This window comes from Pseudonaja textilis, chromosome 1 (assembly GCF_049901715.1).
Source record: "Pseudonaja textilis isolate UNSWEBS1 chromosome 1, rPseTex1.2, whole genome shotgun sequence".
Lineage (NCBI taxonomy): Eukaryota > Metazoa > Chordata > Lepidosauria > Squamata > Elapidae > Pseudonaja > Pseudonaja textilis.
The window spans coordinates 250,522,629-250,536,225 of record NC_141990.1 but is presented as its reverse complement, the minus strand read 5'-3'; the positions used below and the strand labels follow the sequence as shown (position 1 = coordinate 250,536,225).

The 13,597-nt window shown below is 44.2% G+C and overlaps 1 protein-coding gene and 1 long non-coding RNA gene across 3 annotated transcripts in view; both read left to right on the top strand.

Annotated features, from left to right (window-relative positions):
• Positions 1-13,597, top strand: part of LOC148128145 (uncharacterized) — a 230,148-nt gene that overhangs the window by 73,521 nt on the left and 143,030 nt on the right. The gene's annotated exons all lie outside the window — the stretch shown is intronic.
• GAS2 (growth arrest specific 2) overlaps positions 6,811-13,597 on the top strand; it is a 148,215-nt gene continuing 141,428 nt past the window's right edge. Inside the window, exon 1 of one of the 2 annotated variants that reach the window (XM_026706390.2) lies at positions 6,811-7,011. The gene's annotated coding sequence lies outside the window, so the exon portion shown is untranslated. Of the gene's footprint in view, positions 7,016-13,597 lie in introns of both variants that reach the window. The other variant, XM_087921246.1, reaches the window with a different exon arrangement.

The window sequence follows — 13,597 nt, the reverse complement described above, 5'->3', positions numbered from 1 at the left end:
TAAAGAACAATAAACATATGTTGGGGTACGTGTCTAGTCTAGTGAAAAAGGACTAGGGGAGACATGATAACAGTGTTCCAATATTTGAGGGGCTCTTACAAAGATGAGGGGGGGTCAAACTACTTTCCAGAACACCAAACAATGGTTGGAAACTAACCAAGGAGAAAAGCAACCTATAACTAAGGAGAAATTTCCTAATGGTGAGAGCAATCAACCAATGGAACAGCTTGCCTTCAAAAGTTGTGGGAGCTCCATCACTGGAGGCTTTCAAAAAGAAACTGGACAACCATTTATCTGAAAGGGTATAGGGTCTCCTGCTTGAGCAGGACTAGAAGGTCCCTTCCAACTCTGTGCTGGAATTCTATGTTCTATGTACCTAATCTTGTGTCCACCTGCAGAGGGCAGTCATGTGATCCAAAAGAAGATGCAGCTGTTTTAAAAAGTTCCCAGTGGGTGCTATGTGGGTTTCCATGTATAGACCCTGGAGTCTTTTTTCCCTACTGAATCCAAAGAATTCTTCAGTATTATCTCTTAACACAAAAGGACAGTTCTTGAGGGGAAAAACCTATCATTCGGGTACAGCATGGAGGTAGCACAGATTGGGCTTGTAGATATTTGCTAAGCCTGGGGAAAGGAATGTAGCTCTTCTGTTTCTGCTTGATCTCTCAGCAAACTTTAGTATCATCAATCATTATATCATTCAGAGACATCTTTGAGCACTGGGCAGCTTTCTCGATGTTTTTCAGCTTCCTAAAGAGGTAGTTTCAACCAGGGGGATTAAGCCCTAGGCCCCTCAGTTGTGTGGTGACATAACCTGAATGCCCTCTCTACTCCTAGTCAATATCCACATGAAACTGCTGCTGTGATCATCCATTACCACAAGATCAGGTTTCATGCTTTCTAACAAAACAAGTAAGGCTTTCAGAAGTGCTACTCAGGATCCTGGAGGCTAGTCTGGTCTGAATGGGGCAGCAGAAGAGTCTGAAATTTATTCCCAGTGAGAGAAACTGGTTCTGGATTTGAAAGCCTGCCAATATCATCTGTAGTTCTGACTATCGTTGCAGTCCTTGAAGCAAGCAAGATTTGTAATTTGACTTCCTGTTGGATTCAGAACTCTTCTCAAGAATCAAACTGGTAGCTGTGGCCAAGGTGGCTATTAAACAGTTCCAAGTACAACTGCAACCTTTTCTGGATATTTATTTACTGTCATTCACACATCTTAATTAACATTCAACCCAAATATTGCAATATATTCTACAGTGTGATGCCCTTTAAGTCCATTTGTATAGCTGTCCAGAATGATATAGTCCAAGTGTGTCCCAAAGGTGCTTTTTCAGGAGGCAACTGGACTTTCTTGTTTTTTCTTTTGAAAACATTTTGCTTCTTATCCAAGAAGCTTCTTCAGCTCGGACAGGATAGTAGGGGATGGAAGGATATAGTCCAAGTAGTTACAGATCAGTCTCAAGATGCCTATACAAAATCTTTAAGACCTGATTGACAGCCGGGTTCCTGGTACAATTTAAGGTGCTGATGGTCATCTTGAAAGCCCTTCTTTGGTTCAGGTGTGGAACCATCCTCTCTCAATTATATCACTCGCTAACATTTATTAGGTGGGCTCTTCACACGTTTCTTTGATTAGAGATTATTACCTACAAAAGTCACAGACATGTCTTTCAATGGCCACTCCACCTATTCAAATGGGCCCCCTTCTTCCTGGTCTTTAGAAAGTCTGTGGAGACATTTATTACATTAAGTTTCAGGGGCATGGTTGCTGTGACTGTCCTCCTAGATGGTGAATTAGTTTTATTTATTTCTCAAGTGTTTATTCTAAGATTCATGGTTATTTTATAAAGTATATTTTTAGTTTTAAAACATTTCATGGTTATTTATCTCTGGTGTTTTTTTTAAACTCAAATTACAGATTTTTACATTTCCCTGAGATGTTTGGTCAGGCAGTCCAGGAGTCTCACAAATACATGAAAATTATAAGAAGCATTTGGGATTTTTTACCTTTTCTATACAAGCCTTTCTTAAAGGCTGTTATTTGAAGTGAAAGGCAAACCTGGAAGAAAAATTCAGCCAGGAGTGCAAACCAGGAATGTGTAGGTTTTGTTTGAAGTGTAGATCTCTCCATTATTTGTAGCTAATAATGAGTTTCAGCTGTGCATTTGGCAATCAGGCCTAACCAGGACTTTGTCCATAAATGTTGGCTTGGAAATATACAGCGTTACTAGCCTGTGACTGTCCAATTGTACTGTATTTTCATATCACATTAGCACGTTGAAGCATGATACTAAGGCTCTTCAGTCAAAACAGAATAAAAACTCAGTAAATGTATTTCAGTCAAATGGGGGTGGAAAGTACAGACTAAGTATAGACAAATTGGCATGTTGTTCTTCTAACCATATGTCTTGGACATTGTTTAAGGCACGTATTATTGAACATTTCTAGGGGAGAGCTGTGTATGTGGCTACACAGCCTTTCCAATCTTTTTTTTTTTAATTCTCTGAAATGAAACCCATGTACACACAACTGTAGAGTTTGAAGTCTGAAGTCTGGGAAAAGATTCATAGTTTTATTCCAAGTGCAAAAGTTCCTTTGAAGTAAGTATGAAGTCATGGGTTTTCTGGAAAACTCTGGATTTTCCTGATCCTGTGGTTCAGCATAGCATCTTCAAAAATATACAAAATATAGTCTACAAAAATAACTTAACAGCATAACAAGTTAGCATAGAACCATGGATGTCAAGCTTGCAGCATCACATTGCCATCATGTTACATATCGAGATGGTTTTTTTTCCCCTTTCCCCTTTGCTGGTGGGCATGGCCTGCACTTGCCACATCAGTCCCATGGGCTGCCAGTTTGACATTCCTAGGTAGACAATGATTGTGATCTGACTCTTATCTGCTAAAAAGGGGTGTTTTTATTTCTGCCATGATTATGTCATCCATGCTTCTGTTCCTTTAAATTTTCAGTCTGTTTGCATGTGGCTTCTGGAGGAATGGCATCAGTGAGCCATGGATTAGGCATCAAGGAGCTTGATGCATATACCGTTGCAAGAAATATAGTTAATCAACTTCTATATGGAGAAGAGATGCAAATATCCAGAAACTGATCCTGGTGAATAAAGTGAATAAAGAAAAAGTTGGCAATTCTTTATTCATTCTCTTTTTGATGATGTTATGAAGTTTTCCTGCTCAATGGTGATGGTTTATTTAATCAGTTTTCACTTGGAAATAGATTAAAATAAATATGCATAACCTCACATAAGTTGAATACATCTATCACATGTAGTTGGATTGAACATGCCACCCTCTATTATCTTCCTCCAAGGGGAGGGGGGGAAATAACCAAAATATATGATCCAACTTCCCTTAAACGTGATCTGTGACCACTTTTATTGTCAGATGGAAAAGAATAATGGAAAATGAGAGATTTGGAATGCTCTAGTTTTTTAGAGAATAGGATGATAACTAGTAGGAAACTGAACCAGACAGGTGTTATATCCATGCAGTCGTTCCAACATCTGTTTCTTCCTCCTGAATTAACAAAAGTTATTTTTTTTTTCACAATGACAAGATGATTGAACTAATAAGCAACTGTTGGATAATGTTATGGTTAAAATAACAAACAGTGAGTAAGGTAATTAAATAAATATGGATATCATAATTAGAAGTTGCCAGAATGTAGTTTTTATGTTCAGAGTGTTTTTTTCCTCTTGGCACACACAGCAAGTGCTAAAAGGGCTCTGCCACTAAGTTGAAAAACTCTTAAGTTATCTTTGTAAGTGAAACCAGTGCTGTGACTTTACACACAGGGGTATATTGAAGATGGTGAATGGGATATATAGAAGCAATTTTACTGTGAACCAAAACAATGTGAATAAGAATGACTAAAAGACACACAATAGAAATGCCTGCTAGGAAACTGTCCACTATAATCCCAATTACTGTGCGAAAATTGTTTCATCTGAATTACTGAAAGGGGCCACATTTGCTGATCTCTAAAAGCTTAAGAAGGTGAGACATTGTTAGGGACTAGATAAGGACTAAATAAGGCTATGGAGTAGACTTTGAAATGAAAGGGTGGGTGGACGGGATGAATTCATGAATAGCGCAATAACAAGGTATTGTTGCTTCCATTGTAACCTAGAAAACCTCAGGGCTCTGCTTCTGAAGTATCAGAAATCAAGCTCAATTCAAAGAAGTTTATATTTTAAATATGATATTTGGATAGTCCTCCAACATGAAATAATGTGGCTTTAAAAATCTGTTTTTCAAGTTTAGGCAATTTTGGGAAGTGTCTCTGTACCTGCAAGGATTGATTGATGGATTTGTGGTGACCGAAAGCCACAGAGATGATATGATATGTTGTTATGAAAAGATCGCTGATGTGAAATTTTGTTTTTTCTCCTTTTGGGGAAATAATTTTTCACCTTTTACTTGGTGTTATGGTAAACCCTTTAGGAGTTAACATGCCCATTTTAATGGGCAGGTTAACACAACTTGTTCCAATATTTAGAGTTTCACTGCTATACCAAGTTTCATCAGCAAGATGGACTTAGAAGCCCATAGGAAAAAAAGGATATGAAAGATATATTAATAGATTAACAGAGTTGGGAAGGACCTTGTAGGTCATCTAGTCCAGGGGTCTCCAACCTTTTAGACCTCAGGGACCACCAAATTCATAATTTTAAATCCTGCGGACCACTAATATGAATCCAGCACACCGCTCGCTAAAGCGCCTTGACTCCCACTGAGGGGATGGGGTCCTGCAGGCACTTACCTTGGCTGCCTGTTTCTGCAACCTTAAATACTCAAGAGTCAATTGTACCCGTTTCCCACAGAAAACAAAACACTGGGCTCTCTAATCTCTCCCCCCTCTCTTTCTCCCTCTTTTTCTCTCTCTCTCTCCCCCCCCTCTGTCCTCGGGGTGAGGGTTGGGGGAAAGGAACCTCTGAACTGGTGCTGGGTGGTGGGAATCTGATTTGTCTGGAGGATGACGAGCCACATGCTGAGGACCAGATAGCTGGCAGGGAGGTGGGGCAACAGTAGTGATATCAGCGGTGGATAGACTGATGTACACGGGGAGGGAGGATAGCACATGGGAGATCCTGGCATCAGACCCCTTCCCGGGTGTTCCCTGGCCTGTGAGGGGTTGCGGATGGGAGGAAAGGAACCTCTGAACTGGTGTTGCCTCCTGCCTCCATGCATCGAGGAGGCTGAGTGGCTGCCAGCGATGCCCTCACATGAAGATGTTGTGTGGGGGAGGCTCGACCCCTCTCCTCAGGAGCTGCAAGGCACTCACCGCCCCTCTGGCACCTGCCAAGCCTCCTCCTTCCCTCTGGGTGTGTGAGTGTTTCTGGTGAGGAGAAAGAGAAGCATGGTGGGAGGAGGCTTGGTGGCTGCCAGAGGGGTGGTGAGCACTTTGCGGCTCCTGAGGGGAGGGGTTGAGCCTCCCCTTCACAATATCTTCGCCTGAGGGCATCTCTGGCAGCCACTTCCTGCAGCTCAGGAGGTCCGTGCTCTTCCCACTGCTGCTCGGCCTCCTCAATGCGTGGAGGCAGGAGGCAGCAGCCACGACACAGGTTTGCTAGGGAGACTGTAGGATTGCCCCACCTCCCCGCCAGCCATCTGGTCTTTAGCACGTGGCTCGTTGGCCTCTGGACATCAGATTCCCACCACCCAGCACCAGTTCAGAGGTTCCTTTATCCCCACCCCCTCACAGGCCAGGGAACACCAGGGAAGGGCTCCAATGCCGCGATCTCTCACGCGCTACCCTTTGTCCCTGTGCACATCAGTCCACCCACTGCTGGTGTCACCCCATTGCAGACACTAATGCGCTGAGGACCACCAAAATTTTCTCATGGACCACCAGTGGTCCGCGGATCACCGGTTGACGACCTCTGATCTAGTCCAACGCTCTGGCCAAGCAGGAGACCCTGCACCATTTCTGACAAATGGCAGTGTAATCTCTTCTTGAAAGCCTCCTTGATGAGGCTCCTACAACTTCTGAGGGCAAGCTGTTCCATTGGTTGATTGTTCTCACTGTCAGAAAGTTTCTCGTTACTTCTAGACTGAATCTCTCCTTGATCAACTTCCATCCATTATTCCTTGTCTGGCCTTCGGGTGCCTTGGAAAATAGCTCGATCCTCTTTTCTCTGTGGCAGCCCCTCAAATACTGGAACACAGATACCATGTCTCCCCTGATCCTTCTGTTTACTAGACTAGCCCATACCCAAGTAATTGCAACCATTCATCATATGTTTTAGTTTCATCAACTGTGCTGCACAGGCCTCTTGCTACCTACCTAATCATCCACCCATCATTGTCTCTGTGTATCTGCTAGTAACACTGCAAGAAGAAAACTATACCCAGACAAGCTTATGCCAGAGTAGATTAACTACATTTTCCCCCCTGTTTTCCATCAATGGGAGCACTATCCTTGGCCTCAAGAAGATATGGATTCTGCCCAATGAGCCTAAAGGCATCAACTTAAACCCTGGCTCCTGATGTTCCCCAGCTGAAACATTTTACTGCATGTTAAGTGTCATTAAATGCTGCTCCCAATAAATCCCATCCAGCATTCTTTTCAAAGTCATCGCGCCGCTCCTCTCAATGCATTTTGGAAGTAACTTAAATAAGCACTTGGCTCGCTCTCGGTCCAAAGTTTCTGCTAAAAGTTTGTAATTCAATCTCCCTCTTCTTTCCTATGGTAAACCTGTATTTGCCGTTTCGCCGCTTCTTTCTATCCAACCCCCTACCTCTTCCCCTACTCCCCTCCCTCAAGTCAGCATTAAACTTCCGTTCCGTCTATGTGGACTGATGAAATGTAGGAAATCAGTTTCTGGCAAAAAAAAAAAAAAAAAAAAAGCTTTCCCAAAGAGAGCACCAAGTATTCAGAGATCAGAAGTATGAACAGTGGCAGTAGCGCTGCTACGGTCGGGCTGCTCGGGCTAAGAGGACGGGCTACGAGAGGAGGAGAGAAACTTTGAGCCATTGCGCGGGCAAAGTGAGTGAGTAGCTTTTTTTTTTTTTTTTTTGCAAAGCGAAGCGGCGGGTGCACTAACTCTCCACTCAGAAATAGCAGCCGCGGGTGGGTGAGGGGAAGAGGGCTCTGGTGGCCGCGCGAGACATTTAAGATAAAGAGATATGTTGGTGCGGTTGAAATTCAACAAAGGCACCGAAGACGTGCGTGGAAGTCTTCGTTACGTCTGTGTAACCTCGAAGCGGTCTGGTTTTTTTATCCCAAAGTGGGGGAAAAAGCGTGCAAGGAAAAAGAGAAGCAATTATATGAGATTATATTTCGATTCGCGTGGAAGAGGAGCCTCGCTGTCTCTCTCTCTCTCTTTCCCTCTTCCCATTCCGTTTTCTGCTCTCCATCTCGCCGCCTTCTAGATTTGCCGCAGCGAGGCGGAGGATTTCGCAAGTTTAAAAAAAACAAAACAAAACACACGCGGTCTTCTCCAGCTTGGCGGGGCTACGTGCAAAGTTTACAAACAAGCGCGCGTCCGTCCGGCACTCTGCGGACCTGGGACAATCGCGATGAGTGCAAACGTTTGGGTGTGCCAAAAAAAAAGGGGGGGGGAGAGAGGACAGGGTGCCTGCGTGGGTGGGTGCCCTGTTTTGCAACGCGCTCTTGGAGGATCGCTGTTGGCGCTTTCGAAACTTTGGCCAGCCTTTTTGCGCGTGGCCTCCCGGCTTTCTCGCATCAATCTTGGCTTTGAACGCAGAGAACAAAATCTACCTCCGCCCCAACAATGAACGCTGGCAGTCTTTTTTTTTTTTTTTTTAAAGAGCAGGCTTGTGAGGTTGGTAGGCAGGCAAAACCGATGTATACGCTGTACATTGCGAGGGAGATGCCCGTTTTACTGTATGGTTCCATTAAGGCAGTCCAAATAGCGCTGGGGAAGGAAGGTCCGAGGGGTCAGCTCGTGGCCTGGAGGCCGTCTGCCGTGAACAAGAACGGTGGGGACAGCTGGAAAACCATCCGAGGTGGGACGGGCAATCGGGATTTAGGGAAATTGGATTTTCCAGCTGGACCAAGCCTTGGTACACGCAAGTCCTTTCTTCCCGCGGTTTCGTTAGCCTGGAGGGTGGGGGGAAGAGGGAACGGAACCATGGATTCCCATGATTGTACAGTAGTGAGTTACGTTTCCGGCATCAGGAAGGTCTCTGCAGTCACTAATTGGGAAGGCAGCAGTCTGCACCAGATCAAACCTGCTCCCTAAAGTGGACTTAGATCGGACAAAAGGGTTTTTTTTGTTTTTTGTTTAGTAACCTATGAGTCTTATGTCCTGGCTATACAGTAGATTTGGGGATCCCTTTTGCGGGCGGGGTGGTGGTGGAGGGGATACCTTCGAGACATTGCTGAGTTCTGGCAACTGCCAGGATAAGCCCCCGCTGTTTTATTGACAGTATTTTGGAAGTAGTTTGCCTGCCACTGCCATGGCGAGAGAATGAATGGCCCAACGTCACCCAAGTTGGCTTTGTTCCTCGGACCAGACTCGAGCTCGCAGTCTCTGCCCGCTGCCCCAAACGACTCTCCCCTAATGTTTTCGTTTGGAAGACTCGGCTTGGAAAGAGGAAAGGTGGGAGGAGGCGAATGAAATAGCACCTTCTCCCGTCCATTCATTCCGCGCCGGGTTATAGTGTGGGTAGCTTTTGTTTCTCCCCTCCTTTTTGAGCGTTGTTCTGTGGAAACATCTGCAGAAAATCTTGGTGGGGGGGGTGGGGGGGGGAAGAAGAGTCCGACGAGCTTTCCTTCTTGCCTTAATTGCAGACCTTTAGGTTAACCCTGAGCAACCCAGGAGACGTTGCTTTGAAAAGGCTCCTGCTTCCCGCCCCGGTGGGAGAGGTAGACAGCAGCCAGAAAACGAGACAGACTCTTAGGATTGGTATGTTTGGCAGGGATCACGTTACCGAGTCGCCTCTGCAGTCTGCTTCTCCTGGCCGCCCCTTTTCCTGCCGCTCCGAAAAGATCCAAGCGCTGAGTGTTCTCCCTCCTCCAGTTCAGGGATGGCGGGAAATGGGGGATGGTGGTGGTGGTGGAGAGAGAGAGAGAGAGAGAGAGAACGAGAACGAGAATCGGAGGTGGGGCTCTTTCCCGGCGTTTTGGCTTTTCATGCTTCAGAAAGTGGCTGAACTGGCTTGGCGGCGCGGGTTCCTCCCCTTCCCCGTCGCATTGCAGGTTTCCTCCAGCTCTGCGGAATCTCGGGTGTCTGGCCTCGTCGTGGCCAGGCCGTGAGTGAAAACAGAACGAAGTTGGAAGTCCCTTTTCCAAATGACTGGACTTTTGGACCAAGTTCAGCAGGGTGGTTTTGCGAGGGGACCGCGCTCTAATGGGAAATTGGCGGACGGTCTGCAAGACGTTTCGCCTGGTCCGAGCGGCCGTTGGTGATGGATGGGGCTGCGTGGCGCTGCCTTTTATACAGTTGCCCAAAGCCTTAGCGTCAGTCCGCGGAATATTGATTCGGAGAATCGAGCCAGGGAGGGAAGTACGTGCCCTTAGCAGACGCAATCGCTGTTTCTAGAGCACGCAGACTGATTGGGGTTTGCTGTTAATGATAAAAGCAAATCCTGAACTCAGTCGGGAACAAAGGCCTTGGCTTGGCTATCAGAATAAAATTTATTCCGTTTTCTTCCTCTGGTTCACTTTTAAAAGGAGCGGCAAAGTAATATCTCGACCTAAGACCACAATTGAGCCCGATTCTTTCTGTTGCTAAGCAAGGCAGTCGTTAAGTGAGTTTTCTTTCATTTTACAATGTGTCCTGTCTCAGTTCTTAAGTGAACCACTGCAGTTGTTAAGTTAATAACATGGTTGTTAAGTGAACCTGGCTTCCCTATTGACTTTGCCTGTCAAAAGGTGATCGCCTGATCCTGGAGTACTGCAACTGTCATAAATACATGTCAGTTCCAAGCAGCCAAATTTTGATCATGTGACCATGGGGATGCTACAACAGTTGTAAATGTGAAAAACGGTCATAAGTCACTTTTTTTCAGTGCCATTGTAACTTTGAATGGTCACTAAATGAATGGTTGTACAAAGAGCAGGTTCCACATCCTTAAGTAACTCAGTTGTCTGTGTCTGCATCTGTCCTGTCTGTCTGTCTGTCTGTCTGTCTGTCTGTCTGTCTGTCTCTATCTATCTATCTATCTATCTATCTATCTATCTATCCATCTATCTATCTATCTGCATCTGTGCATCGGGTGGCCCTCTGTGATGCTTTGTTTAGGATATAGAATATATGCATCATGTTTAACTCTCCTTCCCTTTTTTTGCAATATAGTAACCTTGGAAGGCTAGTTAGACTCAGAGTTAAGGATTTCAAAGTAATCATGTGACCATGGGGATGCTGCAACAGTTGTAAGTGAAAAACAGTCATAAGTCATTTTTTTCAGTGCCATTATAACTTCAAATGGTCACTAAATGGATGTTTATAAGTTGGGGACTACCTGTAACAAGTATTTAAGGCTAAGTTTAGGGCTGAGAGGGAAGTGGGAATGAATACGTCCAGTCCTTGCTTATGTTGAAGTAACTGTTTCAGTCTGACCACTGTCATCCCTACCAGTGCTATTTGCAAGTCCAGCAATGTTGGGTTTGCTGTAAGAGCCTAATCTCTCCTATTGCAAGGTTTCTGTTTACCAGAGAGAGGAGATCCTGCTTATAGAGCTTCAGCTCCTTCCTTTGGTGTATATTTGTGGTGTCCCACTCACTCACACATGCACATAATGGTGGGTTAGTGGGTTTATTAATATACTTCATCAATTCCCTTCACTAGAAACCAGAACTATCTCAATTAAGTGCAGCCAAAAGCAGACCGTTAGTCTACAGAGCAATGGCCATGAGTCCTCAAGGCACTTGAAAGTTTCTCAAATAAGATAAATCCACTAGGCAAAATTAAATTCAAAGTACAAGAGTGTACACAAGGCAAGAAAAGTCCACAGTTCAAAAGGCGTGATCTAAAGTCAAGACACAGGATCAATCCAAGGCAAGGCTGGAATCTCAACAACCAGGAAACACACAGCTAGGAAATGTACACATTGTTCCCAGCATCGCCTCTATCTGTCTGCTGTGCTAAATAGCCAGCTTCTGGAACAGCCCATCAAGAAGGATGAGGCTGTCACCTTACCAGTTATCAGGATAACCTTTACTGCTCTTGCTTTTTTTCTGTATCTATGTGTTCTTGGATCAGGTGCAGAAGGCAGTTCCTCTTCCTCATTGTTAACTGGCTGCAGCTGCATGCTTTCCCCACTTGAAGCTTCAGGGCTATACTGCTGCAGCTGTGCTTCAGCCAAATCACTCTCAGCTAGCTGCTCTGAGCCATTGACCTCCTAAATAGCAATAGCACTTAGATTTATATACCACTTTACAGTGCTTTACAGCCCTCTAAGCAGTTTACAGAGTCCAGCATATTGCCCCCAACAATCTGGGTCCTCATTTTACCCACCTTGGAAGGATAGAAGGCTGAGTCAACCTTGAGCCTGGTGAGATTTGAACTGCCAAATTGCAGGCACCCAGCAGAAGTAGCCTGAAGTACTGCATTCTAACCACTGCGCCACCATGGTACATAAGTGTAAAGCACACAAGTGTAAAGTATCTGGGACTGGTTTATCCTCCTCTGAACTGGCATCTGTAGAGGTATCTGGGGATGTGTCTGGAAGAGTCATCACAATGTCTTAGAATTCATGTCAGATATACTCATAAGTTGAAAAACAACCCGTGAATTGAGCTTTATTTTAAGACAATATAGTCAACATTGACTGTTCCTGAAAAACTATACGGGGTTGGACCTTATTTGTACTTGAACAGGAGACCACGAGGAAATTCTAAGGCTGCAGATTAGTCTGGAAAACTGGGGGAGAAGACAGTGGCAATCCTTTCTGTATGGGAAACAAGCAGACCATATGGGCACATTCCTAAATCATCAGGAGTCTCTTGGGGGAGTTTTTATCTTTTTAAATAGGAATCAAACCTTTTAAGTTATAAACAAAAGGCATAAGAAGAGTTATGAACGTATGAGTAGCATACCTTGTGGGGATATTGAGAAACATGGTTACTCCTGATGTTAAGCAAAGTGAGGGAGTAGATGGTAAAGACCATGAAAATAATAAACTGCCTGTTTGTCACATGATCAGTTCCTTTTTGATAAGCCACTCTGCTGGTCATGAATATGGTGAAAGATGCTATTCAGTATTCAGGCTACAAACACCACCTCCCCCAATGCATATAATGCCCACATAGGCTTCTCTCATAGAGGGCACATGCAGAGTATATGGAAAACACACCTAAAGCAGCCCTCTTACACAGAAAATAAGAACATTCCCTCCACATCTATAAATACTGCATCTAGAAAATAAGCTACCCTAGCACACAAGTGAACAACCCCCTTGTCTTGTTGTCTTCCCTCAAACCCCATGCTAGTACTTAGGTGGCTTTCACTGCCCGTATGTTGGTGAGTCTTGGAGTATCATGGTTAAGGCTTTTGACTAGGCCTGGGGAGATCCAAATTGAACTCCATCCTTGACAATGGAAACTCTGACTACCTATGGGAATAAAATGGAGAATCTCACAGAAATAGGACCATCTTCATCAGAGTCCCGTTACCTTGTCCTCCTAGTTTGATTCCTTGTTACAGGTAGTCCTTGACTTACAACCACAATTGACCCCCAAATTTATGTTGCTAAGTGAGACATTGGTTTTGACATTTGTTTTTTATGACCTTTCTTGCCATATTTGTTAAGTGAATCACCGTAGTTGTTAAAGTAGTAACATCATTGCTATGTGAATCTAGTTTTCCCGTTAATGTTGACTTCCACTGACTTTGCTTATAGAAGGTCAGAAAGGGTGATCACATGATCCAGGACACTGCCACCATCATAAATATGAACCAATTGTCAAACACCTGAATGTAAATTGCATGACCCTGGGGGTGCTGCCAGGGTGAAAAATGGTCATAACTCACTTTTTTCAATGCCCGTTGTAACTTTGAATGGTCACTAAACAAACTGCTGTAAGTTGAGGATTATCTGTACGCCTCCAAGTTTCTCCCCCACCTTGCTGTGCCTAATTTATTAGTGTTGGTGTTATTTAATTCTTGAACAACAGCAAAGAGAAACTTGCAAGAGGAACCCTTTGAGAAAATAAGTAGGGAAAGGCTTGAACAAACATTACCTGTTTGTTCTTCAGTAGTTCTGAGAGCAATACAAGTACTGGATGAGAAAGAATCCATAACGTTCAGGCCTTAGACTTTCATTCTTTTAGCTGAGGACAAGTCCTGTGGTGCTGAAGAAGAATATAGTAGTTTATAGGTAAACATCTACAGCAGCGGTGTCAAACTTGTGGCCTGGGGCCGGATGTATCACATACTGGCCATGCCACCTTAGCAAAGGAGGAGAAAGTTGCAATGCATCACGTGACAATGCAAGTTTGACACCACTGATCTATAGGATTATGCTATTTGTATCCTGCTGCAAAAAATGATTAGGTTCACCAAGATAAAACTGAATACATTACCCTCCCACTTTACAGAACAATCTTTAAACTTAAATAAAGAACATACATATATCAACATACAATATAATTAGCACTCAATCAA